Source organism: Hylaeus volcanicus, chromosome 8 (genome assembly GCF_026283585.1).
Source record: "Hylaeus volcanicus isolate JK05 chromosome 8, UHH_iyHylVolc1.0_haploid, whole genome shotgun sequence".
Taxonomy (NCBI): domain Eukaryota; kingdom Metazoa; phylum Arthropoda; class Insecta; order Hymenoptera; family Colletidae; genus Hylaeus; species Hylaeus volcanicus.
In genome coordinates this window covers 5,198,297-5,212,339 of record NC_071983.1, presented here as the reverse complement: position 1 = coordinate 5,212,339, position 14,043 = coordinate 5,198,297, and the positions used below count along the sequence as shown (strand labels likewise).

The window sequence follows — 14,043 nt, the reverse complement described above, 5'->3', positions numbered from 1 at the left end:
GCCTTGGGAGGAAAACTCTTCGTGTTCACGCGAAGAGGTCGCGTCACAGTCTCGTACATCATTCGTCGCGTCCACAGCATGGACACCGATGAAGAAGGAAGTGTAATCTCGTCGACGGTGATGCTTGATGGCGCGTGACAGAATGACGTCATAATCCTAGTCTTGACTGCAGTACAAGCACGAACTATGTCATGTAGCCAGTCGCCAGATGGGGAATAACGGTCCATCGTTCCCGTTTTCTTGCACGGTCCTCGTGATTTTCCCTCTCTCCCCTCCCCACCCTCGCTCTCTTGTCCACGGTCTCATCCTTCGAAATTTATTCAAAGTGTCCCGTGAAGCAGTCTCAGTCGCGACACAGAATGGATTTCCACGGCTTTACGACTTCCTCGGTTTTTTACTCCTTATGGAGAGTCGCGTTACCGCGAGGGAACGAGGGATCGAACCGTGAAGAACTCGATTTGTTCTCGATTCGTTCGCGACACACAGGGCGGCCCTACGACGTGGAAATTAAAACTGCAACGTTTTCCAAGTAGAACGAAAGAATTTGGATGGTAGGCGCCGAAACGTTGCAGTATTGTCGGCTTTTAAGCCAGCGATGCGTCGGGCTTTGTGCTTCTTCGATGCGCGGCGTCGTTAATTAGAATCATCATTTCCGTAGAAAAACTCTTGAAGTTTCGGTATCGTTCGGCGAACAATCGCGATTCTCCCTCTTCTTTTCGCGCGTCGGTTGAATCCCACTGCATCATCGCGTCGTTCTCACAGACACAATGGCCGGGCATGTGTCTAATTAGCGGTTGCCAACGGCGCTCGCGATAGAAAGCGCAGGGAAAAGAGGGACGCGCGACTCGCTGCTGGAAAAAAGCTGCCTCGATCGAAATCGAGATTCGACCCGGTTGGAATCGTTTTTCGCGTCGTCGTCGCGTAGATCGCGATACCCTCGCGTTATCAGCTTTCCGCGTTTGGCGCCACGAAAGCGCCACCAGAGTCTCTCGAAGATCTTCCCGCGTTTACGATAACATTTAGAGTGTTTTGGATGAATTCCATAACGCGTACGCTTTGTACGGAAAGTTTCGTTTAAAACGGAGCAGATATTATCCTCTGGATTCGTACCAAACAGGTGGTCCTTAATATATGGCGATAAAACGTTGGGAAAAAATAGGTTAATCGAGGCGCTAGGCGAATTCGGACCTTTCGTTTGCCAGATGGCTGCTCTAATCGACCGAGCTACCTAGGCCACAGTCGCATCTCATTCCCCTAAGCTTAATATTACAAAGTGCTCGTTTATATTAAGGATAAATTAAGCATATTTTCTAAGGAGCCTGTAAGTGGAAGCGGAGGCTATGCAACCCTTAGGGGAACGTTAGACTATATACATACATACATATTAGAAAGTGTTCGTTGTCTACACCTCTCCCAACCTAACAAATCTATGTACTCTCTGTTCTACGACACTTCCTCGTAGAGGAATTCGAAGCGAACTTTGCTCTACCTACATAGCTACAAATTGATGTCCGTTCGATACAAGTTCCGATCCGGAAAGACCACCGAGAACGTAATCGTTTCGAAGCTAGCCTTTCCTTGGAACCACGTCTGGTCAATTAAAACACGGACACCGCGTTGGAATTTCCGAGGAGCGGCTTGGCAGGTGCTAGAACGGCTCGCTTCGAGTTCAGACTCAGCAGAAATACGTCAAAGTAAGCAGCATGTAAAAAATGGAAATCCCGATAAAAGGCAGCGGAGTCTGAAGTTTGTTTTTGTTCGTCGACCTGACGGCTCGAGGGAAGGCGAGGGTGGTTCCAACCCAGATGAGCGGATAAGGGGGATCGAGCTTCTCGATTCCGTTGCGCATGGATGGTCAGCGTTCCGTTCAGGTGTGACACGGTACACCTCTTCGAGGAACGCCACATTCGGAGTACAAATATTTACGATGCCTGTTGAGCCGATCCCCGATAAACTTAACACGTACATCGTCACGTCACCCACATATGGGTGACAGGGCTCTTTACCGTGAAACTAAATAACTAAATAATTTTGAAGGTAAGATGTTAAAGAAAATAAATTTGGTTGAAACTCTTGACTGAACTTTGATAACGTTATAAAAATAAGCACTGCGCGTTACATACGGGGCATTCCATATCGACCACTGTTGGTTCCGACCATTTTTTATTTGGCTGAAATTTGTTTATATTATAGTAACCTGCTGTAAATACGTTATTGTAAATTTTTGCAGATTTTTGTACCGAACCGAAATTACAGTGCGAGACAAAGTAGTAGGCCGCGCAATGAAAATCAGTCGAGAAAATTCTAACCGCAAAATAAGCGAACAATTTTGTTATGCATAGTATGGGTGGAATTACGCTTCAGACAACACGTTTTCGGTGCTCCAAACGATTCGACAGCATCCACGCGAATTACAGGTTCGACGTCCCTAATGTCGCTTTATTTTCATTATCGTCGTTACCTTCCGTAATCCCCTCTTATTATCGTTATCGCGTTTCTCAGGGCGGTCGTTTGCGCCGGTTGCGCAACGCGATACCGCAATCGATTGCAACGACAGGTGCGAACCGCTCGCCGTGGCCCACGATTATCCGCCAACGGGAAAAAGAACTCCTTGCCGACAGCTAATACTTCGACAGACACTCTTCCATCTGGTCGCGGCGTTCTTGAAAACGCAATAGCGAAATCGAGAAATTCTTGAAACGCTGTCGGCTAATGGTGCTCGTAAATAGGCCAGACTGGAAACCGATGAGTATCGAATGAGAAACTTTAACTGCTACAAATTTTTAAGCTTCTCAGCTTTTACTTTCTCTTTCAATGTTTTCGCTACCGATTTCACCATTTCTGTTCGAACAGCTCGCAGATCCTTGTTTGGAAAAAATCTCCAAATATTTATTTGCTCTTGTTTATGGGTCCAGATACTCTCGTCGTTCGATGAGTTAACATATGGTTGACCGGTCACGAGTAAACTCGTGTTTGCACTTGCGTTATCTATTTTAATTTGTGACAATCCAGGGCGACATAGAACAAAAATTGTATAGTTATCCAAGAGATATGTACGTATAATATTGTTGACTGTTTTGATTTCACATTCGATTACGAAATAATGTCAACAATGCGTTAATACACGATGATCCAACAAGAAGCATCGAAGCCGGTGTGTTTGTGATGCGCACGCGCGAGTGTGCATAATAGGGTCGACGTACTCGAGATTCTCTCTATAATTTGGCCATTTCGAGCCATTATACACGATATATCCGAGCAACCCCACTGCCACCCTCGAGGGACCGTTTTCCCTCCGTTTTCCTTTCACAATGAAGGGACAGCTGCCTCCTGCGACACGCGCCAACGCAGCTTATGCGTGGCATCCTTCTCACGCAATCGGGCTTTTCCTTGCCTCGCCAGCTTCAACCTCTGTCAAATCTTGGACACGCCGCATAGGGCGAGCCGAGTGGAAATACAAATAAAAGATTTTCGAAGAGGGTCTTTCGCGTTTTGTTTTTTAATGAGTCCAACGTTCTTGTAAGAATCAGTTAAACGTTTTCAAACATTAAATACGATTCATACGTAGCACGAAGAAATAATTCAGTAGCGAAAAGCACCGAAGAAAAAGATGTCTGCGAGGAATTTTATAATTATCTTGGTCGCGAACGAGGATTCGCAAATCGTCGTCTTCTTAATCTTTTTAAAGATTCGCGGTATTTTCGTTGGAACGCGATTCACTTGGCGATATTTTTAACCCAGCCATCTATTATTGGCTTTAACGCGGTGGCCATTTTTACGAGGCTACTCGCGCATTCGGCCTCTGTCTCGAGTCCAAAACGTGTACCCGTACACGTTTATCTCGCTATTAATCTTCTCGCGGGATTTATTCTTAATTAGGTGAAATTGATCGAAATAACGATTCGCGACTATCCACGTGTACACGATATACACGGCGCGTAACGTTTCAATAATTTCCTCATCCTCGCGAACGAAACGGAGTTGTAACAATCCAGTCGTAAACAACGTCCAACTGGGAGGCACGATCGGCCGACGAGATAGGAAACGGTAAATCCGTCGACCGGTTATCACTCGACACGCAACCCACGAAGGCTCGAAAACGAGACCACCGAAAACGTCGGGATCCAACCTGCTAGGAAGTTCGATGGAATTTCATCTCGTTGCGGGTCGACGCGATCGAGGCAGATCTGAAAAGTAAAGAAGATCGACTCCTATATAACCGCGAAAAAAGCGTTCAGCTAAACGATTACTTGTACATTTTCGCCACGTTTTAGCGATTTCGTCCTGCTATGGGCCAGCGTCGTTCGTCTGGGATCCGCTCGACAGAAAAGACGATAAAATCGCGATACGGCGGCGTTGCGCGCATACAACGAGCGCAATTATCGCTGTTTTTCACCCAAGGCGGCTCGGGACGCGTTCTCCAAACGAGAATTACCGAGGCGGAGGGTTAGGAAAAATAAAAGTAGACGAGAGAAAGAGAGACGGGCAAAAGTGGCGGAGGAAGAGATGGCATTTCAATGAAGACTCAAAGGACGCTTCGCACGAGAGGATCCGATCTTGAGATCTACGTCGAATCAATGACCGGCTGAGAGCCTTGTCTCAGGAAGAGGGTCCGAAGGAAGAGAAGAAGAGGGTTACCGAAGCGACGAGTTGCGCAAAAACCGACCGAATGAATCTTCGGCCCGCTCGAGACCGTCTCCCTTCTCTTCGCGAGTCGCGTCGTCGAGGAAATAAGGAAACCAGAAGAGATTCGCTGGCTGCTCGTAAATAATCGTCCATTCGAGCTTGGAATATTTTACGTTGCGCTTCGGCGATGGGAACGCAACACCGGTGATTACCTCTGGCCGTTCCGAAACCTATTTCTGCTATTTTTCCACGACTAAATAAAGGCTCTAACGAGCGTTTAAACGCGGCGCGGTATTAAAATATCGCGAGGTACGGTGGCCGCTCCTTGGGCTACCGGTCAAGCGACATTATATGCTGGCTAGATGTGCCCGAGGATAGGATTACTCAGCGACACCGGAGACTCGTGAAAACCGAGCATAAGGCCTTTAAATCCGGTATCAAGAAGAACCGTGACGATTGCGTGTCTCACCCAGCTCGTTGAATTGCGCCGTACTCCGACGAGGAGTAAACAGTTCCTCGAGGTCGCGATTCTCGATCGCTGATGACGAACGGTGCTTCCAAATTCTAAAAACGTGGTCAAAATATGTTACCACCCCTCTTCGGGCTATCTTCTGAAAAACTATTAACGATAAATCCACCGACGTTTCGTTTATGCTTACTTTTATCGGGATCAATTAAACGATTGGTCTTAAAGACAGTATTTTGAACTGGATGCATAAATATTCCACGTGCTACTAAATTGAATAATGCACGAAGCAATCGCATATAATTTATACACCGAATATAAAAATTGCACGTAAAAGTCGTGGCAGATTAGCGTCAACTACAGTCAGTCCCATAAGTATTCGTATACCCTGTGTATCTATCGAAGAAAGTCTAATTTAAATGATAGGCTTCAAGTTTCCAAATCAATTGTCCATTATAAATATGCATATATGTACAATTATAAATTGATTTGGAAACACGAACCATCCATTTAAATTAGACAAATTTCTTCTATAGATATAGAGGGTACGAATATTTACGGGACTGACTGTATATCGACGAATGAAAATCCGTAGACGTTCCTTTACAGTGGGTCGACACGCAAAATAAATAATTAATCGATCGAGGCATTTTTTAATTACGAATCCCCGAGTTTGCTCCCTTGTTTCGGAACGTCCAAGCGTGAAACCCCTGCTCGAATCGCGCGAACGCGTTATCCGAGCTGTCTAGTGGCCGAAATTGAACGTGCATGCGGTATCCCGTAATTAGTATACGCGCGGAAAGTCAAACCCGTCGACGAGGCACGTGCCAACCTCCCTCTCTCATTCGCTCTCTCCCTCTCCGTTACCCGATTCCACGTTCTCTCTCCTGCTCCATCTCTCGATCCGTTTCTCCCCAAGATTCGAGTGTAATACACTCGAGCAAGGCCGCAGAGCGGCGTGCTGCGCCACAGATACGGATCGATCGCCTCTGGACCCACGGTGAGGGCCAATTTAGGCTAAGGTGCCCGCTGTATACGTAGATCGTAACAGTTTCCTGGAAAACTGCGTCTACGATCTGGTCTACCCAGGCAGGTGATTATTGGCTGACTATTGGTTAGAATCCCTCGCGATAGAGACGGAGAGAAGTCTGTGTCCTTTATCTTCTAGACTCTAGAATCTAGAGGAAGGCGTAGAACCTTTAGCGTCTACGATCTCGATCTTGATCTCGAAAAATCTCGAAACATGCATATATGATCTCGATCTCGACGAGATCTCGACTTGATCTTGAGATTTTGACGAGATTGCCAATACGGTTCAAAATGTGCAAACATTCTCGGAATATATTACTAAAGAACTGATTAACAACACTTACGATACACAGCTTTGTGTTATTAGGAACGATATACAAGTTTTCCAGTTCTTGGATTATACGGGTTTAAGGATTCCATTTCGGACAGAATGCAAGTACATTACAAATAGGATAATTTTATGTAATGCAAGAAAACAAAATTTTAGAAAATACGTATTTCGTAGTTTGATCTGTAGTTTGTATACACAAATTGTCGTGGAACTTGACTACCATTTTACAATAAAAATATATTAATATTAATACATAATATATACAAATGAATTTTTCTGAAAACTAATTATATTCCTGCTAATCTAAATCTAATCTCACTTTACACTTTACACTGTACACTTTTTATATCTAAAGACCTTATTACAAGTTCGCAGCCATTAGCTCTCGATATTATTCGTGACGAATGATTGTGAATGATTGCGAATGATTCTGAACCATAATTGTTATTAATGTAGACGTCTCGTCTCGTGCGCATCGCTAAGTCTAGCCCAGTTGTCCATTAAATGCTTGCATCGCGCTACGAGGGAGACGAAAGAGCTCTGGTTTCGCGTAGGAATATTTCGTTTCGAAAACGGGTACTTTGCTTTCCGAGGAGTCAGCGCGGCTCGAGCAGGCGGAAAAGGAGACGACGACTTTCGAATGGGCGCGTAGAACGAGCCGAGGGTCGAAGGTCGAGTTCACCACCTGTTGCACAATCGACCAAAAGTCACGCATGAAAGGAGATTAAGGGAGGTCTCCTTCTCCGCGCGCGGATTCGCGGCACGAGTAATTGTTTTTTCCATGACGAATGTCCGAGATCGATGGAACGTACGCGTACATTTCTTGTATTCTGCTACGACCGGAATGTACTCTGCAGTTTGAAAAGCAAAGTTCGAAGCCATTTAGAATACTTCGAACAAGGATCGATTCCATAAACTCGCTCGTACAGCCTATTTTTCTAGATCACCCTTCCGAAACCCTTTGGAAACCTTCGCCTAGACTCGCGTTTCACGCGCAACGATCCTGGAATCGTCCGAGATGACACTATCTCACTGATTCGCATGAGCGCGCGCGATATATTCGCGTGCTCGAAAGCGCGGCGCGCTATTTATCCTGCCTGCGCCGCCGCTTGTATCTCGGATCTTTTCTGAAAATACGACGAGGAAAACCTCGAACACGTCGACTGCCATGTTAAATTCGCGCGCGAACCGCGCCAGAACACGATTTTCTGGACGTCACTGCGTAGAATTTAATGAAGCTATCGGCTCGGTTGGGTCGTGTATAAAGGGTTTCTCGAAAGGGGTACCGTTGAATGTATTGTAATGGACACTTAATTATAGAGATGAGCGCGTGCGATTGCAGAGCCATGAAAGTGTCGGGCAACATTACGCCGAGCAACAGTTCGCCAACCATAAATCACAATCTTCGAGCGTGTCGAGCGAACTATCGGTGGTAGAAACGGTACTTCGATCGATCGATGCGTCGCGAATCTGGTGTCATCGACTCGCCTCAACGAAATACCGCGTTCGAGCGTCTCGGCGTCGTCGACGTCCAGGTGAACCATCCATCTTTCTTTGAAACAAAGCGAACTCTTGGACGCCGAACTACGCCCCTAATGGTTCTTACTTTTTTTCTCGGCCTTAAGAGACGAAGTTTTTAAGCAAGTCTAAAACTAAAACGGCGAATCTCGTCGAGGTTATAAAGTGCTCTCGCGAGAAGGGGAGTAGATTCGATGGAGGGTTGTTTTGGTCAAAGTACGATGAATCAGAGGGTGACGCAAAGGGAAAGCGGAGAGGTGTGTAGCACGAATATTTGCTACGAGTCCTCGCATTGCAAAGAGATGATTAATCGCTTGGAAACGGTACATTTAGAGTTTGAACCCTCAGCGGGTTCGTCTGTCCAACGCGTCAAGCTACCAGCAGGTGCAATCTATTTCGAAGCAATCCTTAAGGCACGAAGTATAATTTGCGACTACTCGAAGAATCGTACAGGTGGAGGAAAAAGAAAGTCGAAGAAGAGGGTGCCTCGGCTAGAACCTGTCGTTGGATTCGTCCACGAAATTCCACGCCGTCGGTCGACTTGCTTTCTCTCGCGAGGAAAAACAACGTACGACAGTTGCTTCGAATCGCAGCAACCCCAAACGCGTGAACCTCGCCCCTAAATGGTGCCAGAGCTACCAATTACCAACGCAACTTTTATTGGCGCGATATCTACGAGCGCCAGCGTATACGTGCGCTAGACTCTGCGATATCTCGCGTTCGAGGTCCGTTGAACGCATCGATTATTGAAAAATGGCGAAACCACGCGCAGAATCCCGACAATTCGGGAGTGTGTTTCACGGGCGAAAGGTTCGACACACGCGCTCCGAAAATACATACTCGCCGCGCTTTTTATTATTCATAAAACCGTCGAGTCCCGGCTGCGAGAGAACATTTTTGACCCGGTGTACGGCTCCGACGCGAGAATCGTCACGTACGCGCGACACGTACACGGGGTACGCACGCATGCACGCACCCGGGGTCTCTCCAGGGATCAGAAGTGTCGCCCGTGGAGACACGCGTGCGTATTTCGTCGCGTGCACGCGTTCCACGAACGATGTAAGGGAACGACAATGCAACACAGTCTCCGCCTGAAATGCAACGGAAGCATACCAACATCGCGAGGCGCGTCGACGTCCTTCGAGTTGAGAAAAATGACACCGTTCGAAATGGACCATTTTTGGCCAGTCCAATTCTGATAACCCAAACGAATACACCGACGTAAAGATGACGGGTTCCTCTCGCTTCGGCCTCTCAGCATCCAGGGAAACGAGGGAAAAAAAACGCCACACGAGGGCCGCAAAAAACATCGACGAACCGCGCGTGTACAACGGTAAAGAAAAAACAGGGACGCGTTCATAGAGTCGCGAGGAACGTAGGAGAAACGACGCGGGAAAAAGAGCAAACCCAGTTAACCAGACGAGGAGGAAAGAGCGACGGAGAAGGCGCGGAGACGAAGAGTCCCCACGCGGAACTACTGCGAGAGGAGGATGAAAGAGCCTCTGGTTCTCGATGGAGGTAACCGGCTGGACGGGAGTGGAACTCCACAGGCACGACCCTCGTTCCTGTAAGGAACGCGGTGGAACGAGGATAGTTGATAGCAGGGGTTCTGCGAGGATGTCGAGGTGACGCTCGCGGGGACGGAGACAGCGGAAACGCGAGACAGAGGCAGATGCTGTGCAATCGTCTTTTCTGCATCGACGCTGATCCGTGTAATTTGCAAATTATAATTGCGATAAGTGAATTGGATGAGTAGTCGCTTTCTTCTAACGTGAAACGGTCCCTGCTCAGGTCCTTATTCGAAATCAAGATGTCTCGCGATTTTTACGATGCGTGGCAGCGGCGTTGAACCGAACCGTTTGTTTTTCTATCGAACGGCGTCATTAGCGAAGAATAGAATGGAACATCGTTAGAATGGAACAAGGTAGTTCCAGCCCACTGTCCAAATTGCGCACACTTCGAGCATCTCTTCGTCTTCTCGTTGCGTTGCAGGAATGGCTCGCACCTGGGTACCTCTTCATCTCGCAAAGTCGATCAATGGCTAACCCCATCTCCGCAATCTAGAGAAATCTATGGTAACGGATCCAGTACTTTATCGAGATTCCTGGATGAAAGCGTGGTTTCTCCCGGTTGATAGATGTCGAAATTTACCTCGCGAAGTGGCTCCGAGTAGGTAGTTAGCTCTCGCAGCAACCGTGAGGCGAAGGTGGCGGACACGGAGGGACGAGGAGAGTCGATCGCTGGAGAGACGAGGACACGAAGAGGCGTCCGCGTTTTATAGGTGTGCTGCGAGGACGTGGAGGAGGCACGACGAACGCGTGAGGGATCGCTCGGCTCGGGAGGGGCCTGCCAGAGGAGGCCAGAGGGATCGTTATCGAATCCTAGGATCGCCAGCCTCGCACGTACGGCAACCGCAACCTGGGGAACCGCCGCGGACGCAAAACTCGAACGCTTTGGGTTCTCGCGTGCATTCGTGCGGCACGGCTGTTTTCTCGCACGGTTCGAGCTTCCAGAGATCCCCTCCCCTGCCACTTGTTTCTGTCCGACGCATCTAATTAGAGCCACGATGAATTTCAATCAATTAGAGACTGCGCCGCTTGGAATGTGTTCGATCTGTGACCAGGTTACGTAATCGTGTGACTAGACTAGGTCTGCGAACGCGTTGGCTGCGAACGCAACTGGACTGGATTGGCTAAGTGGAAGGGAGTTGTAGCGGATGGTAGGACGAGGTCGTTTTCTATTGAATCGTTGCCGAGGTATCGCTATCTTTTTCGACTGTTTTAGATCCAACTATATAAATGTCATCGGTATTCTACTTATATGTTCCAAGGGCCAGTACCTATGCCCGAGGGCCGCATCGGACCTCACCCGAAGGTGATGGGTTCGTAAAACGACGAACGGGCGCCAGGTAACATTAATTATTTCTACCAGTACCACTGGTGAGGGTTCTTATTCTAACGAACTTACCATAAACCGACCAAGAAAGACAAGCGACAAGAGAATGAAAAGACTTGTCTTTCTTCTCTCCATTTTTACATTTAATCGAGGCAAGTACTTGGAGACCTCTTTAACCTCCAGTCTCGAGCAATTGTAAGGAATTTTGCTCTCAGGTTCTATATTCCTGGCGAAGTGTACGCCCCCAACAACACCAGGGGACGAACCCCAGGTAAATGTCATCACCTGGGCATTATGTCTCCCGACCAGGAGTCACGGTAGAACGATCGAGGAACCAAAGTAGTCGCGTCCCGGAGGAGAACGATCGTCGCGCGCAAGGCGACAGCGAGTGTTCGAAGGGGCGGGCCACGAATTGCTCACGGTTTTCACCACGCTACGAAAACATCTGTCAGGGCGATAAATGGCCCGACGAGGACCAACAAGAATCGTTTCGTTCCGTCGACGTATTCCGGTCGATCGAGTTCCCTTCGTCGAGAGCTCGATCTCCGACCACGTCCGTTCACCGCTGGTGGATCGTCCCGCCACCAGAAATTCCAAGGGGCCCCCGAAGCCTTCGAGCCGTCGACGAGATAAATCATGACCGCCGCGAGAGAGCCTGCCTCCCTTTTTAGCTCTCTTTCGGCCCGTTTCTGTCCACGTGTCCGCGCGTGCACGCTCGCCGAGCCATCGTGCATGTGCGAGCGTGGACGAAGCCGATAGAGGTATCCGCGATCCGCCAATGCGAGAGCAACAGACTGTGAAGACCTACGCGCTGCGTACTTGTTGATTTATTGGCAGCTACACCCGCGCCAGCTTCTCCCTTCGACGCGGAAATAACGGGATACCTCGAGCCGACTTGTCGCGTTTGTTTCTTTCTTTTCTTATCGAGGGGGTTCGCGAACCCGTGGAATCAGAGGCGGGTTCCTTTCCGGGAGGAGAGCTCGAGTACTGGTCGAGCTCTTTACCCTTCGAATGGAGTAGACTTTGGGAGCGAACTCTCTGCTGACTTTGAAAATACATATTGCGTATTGGATAGGAACTTGGTGGATTTGGAAGACTCAGATTATCTTGGATCACCTGCGAGTTCTACTAAACTCGGGACTTTACCGAGATCTTTGGACTTTGGCGTATATTTTTCCGTTGATAGATGGCCATCTTCGCGTCAGCGTCGTCTAGATGTCGGCGCTGTATTTTCGCGTTATTGTACCCTTCCGGTTCGTCGAAACGTCGTTTCCACCCGATATTCAACTGGTCACCTGTTGATCGCGTACGAGTTTGCAGCACGCCGGAAACAAAAACAAATTCGACGTTTCCGGCCGTAGGACCGGTCCTACCTACCGTCCAGGGTCGCGCTATTCCTCCTTCCTTCTGACATACGATTCGCCGTACTAATTGGACCTTTATTATGCAAATGTCGGTCTGTTACGATCGTCGCTGGGGCTGCAGATACGGCAGAGGTTCGTCCAAGAGATTCAGCGATAGGAGAGAGCCGAAGTTTGAAGAGTTTTGTGTCAAAAATGAGCCCAACCGTTGAGTTAACAAAAAGCGACTCGAATTCGAGTCAGATTAAATAAACGAAACTCGTTTGCGTTAGTGTAAAACGTAACTATCGGGAAGAGCGTAAATCCGGGTTGGAAATCTATTTGTTTTCATCCGTGTCGCAAATTCGACGACGAATCCAGTCCGTTTCCCGCCACTCCTGGGAATTAAGAGCGTCGTAAGAAAGTCTCGCACGCTTTAATTACCATTCAAGCCGGAGGGCCAGAGGGAGGCCAGGCTCATGCAAGTATAATTCTCTCTCGGATCGCTCTCTTCCTCTATCCTTCGTCTGGCCAGCCTTACGCGACTCTCTGTACACTATAATCCCGAACTGGCGTGACGTGCACACGAAAACAGAGGAAAACTCTCTGGGGAAATGCGTTTGCGTATCGCGCTCCCTTCTTCGTCTTTCACGCCTTATTCTCCTGCCTTTACGCGGACACACGAGCTTTCTATTTTACTTTCTTCGCCTCTTTCCCGAGCTTTTCGGATCTCGAGACCTCGATGCGTGTAAATTTATCGTTATATCCGCGACTTTTATCGATAATTCGTTTTCTCTTTGTGTTTCAGATAACCGCGACCAATGGGGATCACGTCAACGCAACCAGATGGCTTTTTCGTTACATGAAATATTAAAATAAAATATCTTGGCACGTTGCTTTGCTCGTGAAATCATTTTATTCTTAGAGAGTAATTCCTAAGAAGTTCTTCCAATAGTTGCCATTTCGTCCCAGCTGAATTGAAAACGTCGTCGAGAGCAAAGGGCCAACAGGCTAACCAAAGATGAATATTCCTTCATCTTCTCCTCTGAAGAGGCTCTCGAACGCGTCTCGAGGAGAATACGAGGTGGCACTCGGTTCTAAACGTTGCATCGGGTCGCAGCACGCGAGAGCGACGTATCCACTGGTGTACACCGGCATTACCAGTACTTTTCTCGCGATAACGAGAGTCGGTTATGCGGATGTCCGTGAAACAGATTGTTGGCCACCGCACGCGAATCTGCGCATGCGACGCAGCACCGAACGAGAGCGCACACGAGCGTCGCGGACGACCCATTTAATGCACACGTATATCCGCTGTACGTACAACAGCCGGTTCGCTATTTAGCCCGAGACTAAACTGGAAACTCGAGATAAACGACATTCCCCCAGGCTTATCTGGCCCTAACCGTGGACCGAATCACCGACAACTGATGACCCAACGTCACGACACCACTGCGCTTCTTAGCCCTTTCGGTATGACTACGCGGTATGCTCAAGTATCCTTCCTCTGTATGGATGCTTGCAAGGATTTACCTTTTACCTCGCGTCGTATTAGGTTGTCCTAAAAGTTCCTTCGTTTTATTACTAAGTAACACGTGCACAATATTTTATATTTCATGTTTCATGTTACATTACTATGTTGTACACCATCCATTTTGCTCGATCACTATTTTGTCTATTTATACAAACACTGCCATGCGAGACAGGAAGTCGCGAATGAAATTTTTGGGTCAACGTAATAGAATGGGTTTCAAATCGAGTCCTCGTCGCAGTAAATTCGTTAGAAAATGCTCAATCGCGATTCAGAGTTAAGTCCTCCGAATTGCGATTCGCGTTAG

At 48.0% G+C, this 14,043-nt stretch overlaps 1 long non-coding RNA gene across 1 annotated transcript in view; it reads left to right on the top strand.

Annotated features, from left to right (window-relative positions):
- Window positions 1–13,098, top strand: part of LOC128881419 (uncharacterized) — a 55,345-nt gene extending 42,247 nt beyond the window's left edge. The window contains exon 3 of the long non-coding RNA XR_008458066.1: window positions 13,014–13,098. This is a non-coding gene — a long non-coding RNA (uncharacterized LOC128881419). The remainder of the gene's footprint in view (window positions 1–13,013) is intronic.
- Window positions 13,099–14,043: the final 945 nt, after the last annotated feature.